The following is a 3,730-nucleotide window of genomic DNA, read 5'->3' as shown; positions in this document are numbered from 1 at the left end:
ATAATAATAATAATAAAAAGTCAAACATGCATGTGACCTTTAAAAAATAAAGCGGTTAACAGGCCAAAGTATTTCACTATTCCTAGGCTCTCTCCCATGCTATTTTGCCTTCTATTCTGATCACACATCAAGTGACCACATCACTTGCACATCTAAGAATGGTTTCCTGGGTCAGTAAATTAGAAACTGTGTTTCAAAGTTATTGCTAGATTTGAAAATTTTAAGTCATTCCAGGAAGCCCAAGGCTTCTGGGTTACATATGACTCATAAGAGAAAGCCTCTTCCATTTTCTGGCTAGGAATCGATTCTTGGAGAAATAATTTGTCTTAAGTTCACTGTTTTAAGTGAACTGTATTGACAATGTCATAAACCCTGAGCCAAGAGAGTTTCTGCCCATTACTTTGCATCTTTGTGTGGAGTCAGTGGTTGCCTTTTATTGTTGATCTCAACTCTGTGACTTTTCCATTCTGATTTCAATTGCCCTTGTCTGCAATGCTGTGTGTGTGTGTGAGAGAGAGAGAGAGAGAGAGAGAGAGAGAGACACTTTGTGATCAGCCAGGGCTGGCCTTCACCATCATTGGCAAGGCTGCCTGTGCCTAGAGTTGATCTATACTATAACACTGTTTTAATTTAGCCAAGTCCTTTGAAGGATCCGTACATTTTTTTTTCACTTTGTAGGTTCCATCTTTACGTATGCTTGCTGCTTAAAAAGTTGATTCCTTGGTTTTTGCTATTTGTTATTTCTTTTTTTTTCTTTTTTTGCTATAGGGCTCGTGCGCTCGCCTGACAGACAGACAGAGACAGAGAGACGGAAAGTGTGAAATCACTACCTCCAGGGGAGATGGCCACGCTCAATCCCTTCTCCTCCATTCTCCTCTCGGGATCTTGGGCACACACGCACACGCGCCTGGTGTGAGTTTTAAGTCACCAGGTCTGAGACACGAACCGCAGTCGACTACGTGGGAGTCCAGCGACATAACCATTATGCTAACTGCTGGTCCCGCTATTTGTTATTTCTTATCAGAATTCAATGGGTGAAATGCAAGAGCCATAATAACCATCTTTGATCACATTCTCTTAAGTATCTGAGAAAGAGCCAGATGGACTTGATTCATAACACTCCCAGACCTGACTCCCATGCCATGCCTGACTCCAAAATAAGTAGACAGAACATCAAATCTGACATGATTAATATATCAATATCTAATATTTCATAAAAATCTGACATAATAGTTGTCTTCAGACTTCAAAAAGATGATTTATTAAATAGTTGTATTAGTTAATATCTTTTCTTCCACTGGAAGCAAGAGACTTACAGAGAAAGACAGCCAAAAATATTATTTTTTCAATCAATACCTTGAGGCAGATAGAACATGCAAACTCCTTTAGGGCAAAGCTTAATGTTGTAATCTGCACACATGGATGCTCACTACATGTTATTTATTGACCACCAGGAAATTGGATTTTCTGGGTCACCTAGTAGAAAATATTTTATTATGACATTGTTGACTTAAAAACTAGAATTAGGATCACATAATTGAAGGTATTATCTAATATACATGCTAGGTACTTGATAGACGTTGGAATAAATCAGTAGAAAGAAGCTTACAATTTCTATTTGAGTTTCTATACTATTTAAACCTATCCAGACACCAAAATGTAGATTTTTAAATAAGAAAACACTTTCTCAGAAAGTTGTCTACAAAGATCTTTTGAAAATTTTATTTTTAGGGACCAGCAGATGGCATAATGGTTACGTTGCTGGACTCCCACATAGTCAATTGCAAAGAATAAACAAGATAAGAGAGCAATTGGAGACAGCTTTCTTTTGACTTCCTTTGCCTTCTTGTGGAGGTTGCTCTATAATTTGGTCTCCACAGCCCCCTATAGCCACTCAACCACCAGAAACAACCTACACTGCTTCTGGTGGTTGGGGGCTCGGTGAAAAGGCAAAACTCATGGTTCGAAGCTCCTCTTTCCTGATGAACACATCACTCCATGTGTGCTATAATATAAAAATCTTAGTATGGGAGGAGGGGACTCAGACAGTGGCACAGGGTAAAATGTGACACTCTGTGAGGCTGATTCACACAGGAAGGTTCTGCGATGCATCCTGGAGACCTTCCTGAGCATGCCCATGCATGTGTGCGCCCATGATTCATGCCTGGCTGAGGCTGGGAGTGGACTGCAGCAACAAGACCCAAGGGGGGGTGCAGTCTCTCTGTCTCCCTCTCTCACTCACGACAAAAATAAATAAAGTAAACTTTCAAAAAAATCTTAATATGGTCCCCACGGAAGATTTTATTTAGAACAAGGCTATATCTTTGCACAAGCCTGCCAAGATGAAATAACCTCCAAGTAAAAAACCTGAACCAGGTGCATGACTTGATCCACAAAATGTACTTTATTCATTCAACAAATACTAATTGAGCTGCCCATTTGAATGTTGAAGCTTGCCAAAAAATACTTTGGTTTTAGTGAAGTCTGCCAAAAAATACTTTGGTTTTACTGAGGACACAGGCATGACTAAACTTTGCTTACAGTCTAGTGGAGGGTTGTATGGAGACAAAGTAACATGGAAAGTTGTAAGAAATAAAGAGCTTATGGTGGCCTCTAAGGAAACTTTTAATCTGAGATCTGAGGAATGAAAGTAGATATTGTTTGCGGAGGGCAAGGAATAGGGCAGGGAGACAGGGCTACCTGCTTATATAGAGACCAAACTCAAAGAACATCAGGGCTTGGAAGCAGTACACATTTTTCCCTAAGTGCACGAGGATGCTGTCGTAAGAACTTCACAGAAGACAGATATGATCCCATTTATATTTAAGGCAACTTGTTCAAATCAAGGGTAAGTGGATTTAAAGAGAAATTCAGTATAAATTTCAGAAGAGACATCCAGACAATTGGTTGGGAAATGTTACATTATCCAGAATAAAGGTGGGCAGGACTAGGGTGGAATAGGGAGAATAAATTATTCAGTAATTAAGAGACCTAACTGTGTATCAGGCACTTTCTTAAGATATTCAATCTAGTGGGGAAGATAGATTAATCAGGTAAGAAATCATTATTTTTTAAATTATTATTTCATTTAACTTTATTCGTTTATCCATTTTAATTTGACCAGAGAGAGACAGAGAGAGAGAAAGTGAGAAAACAAGCCTCCAGGTCCAGGACTTGAACCACAGTTGGCCATTTCGGAGTCCAGTGCCCCTAATCACCACACCACATGCTGGCCCTGAGAAATAACTATTTAAACACTGGAAACCAGGTGGTAGCACAGCAGTAATGAAGTTGGACACCCTTGGAAGAGATCCTGTGTTCGACTACTGGGGCCATCCTGAGCACGCCAGGTGTGTGTGCACATGCCTATAATCCAGGCTAGCTGAAACTGGGAGTAGACTACAGCGTGACGACTTGTTAGGAGTCTCTCTCTCATATATTTAAAAAAAAAAAGACAACAAAAAATTATGAAATTTTAATCGTATCCAATGTCACAAGAGGCAAATACATGATGCCACAAGACTGAGATACAGGAGAACCTTTCCTAATAGTTCAGGAAAGGTTTCCCTTGAGGAAAGGACACCTCAACTAATTTTCTAAAGGCTGAGTAGAAGCTAACTAAAGGGCATGGTGGGGAACAGATGGGAACAATTTTCGAGAAAGGGAGACTAGCATTTACCAAGAAAGTGGGAGGCAGACAGTGTGGGTAGGATGCTAAGAGTGAAAGAGT

The sequence above is a fragment of the Tupaia chinensis genome, unplaced genomic scaffold (genome assembly GCF_000334495.1).
Source record: "Tupaia chinensis unplaced genomic scaffold, TupChi_1.0 Scaffold000037_17, whole genome shotgun sequence".
Classification (NCBI taxonomy): Eukaryota; Metazoa; Chordata; class Mammalia; order Scandentia; family Tupaiidae; genus Tupaia; species Tupaia belangeri.
The sequence above is the reverse complement of the archived record's forward strand: the minus strand, read 5'-3'. Positions refer to the sequence as shown.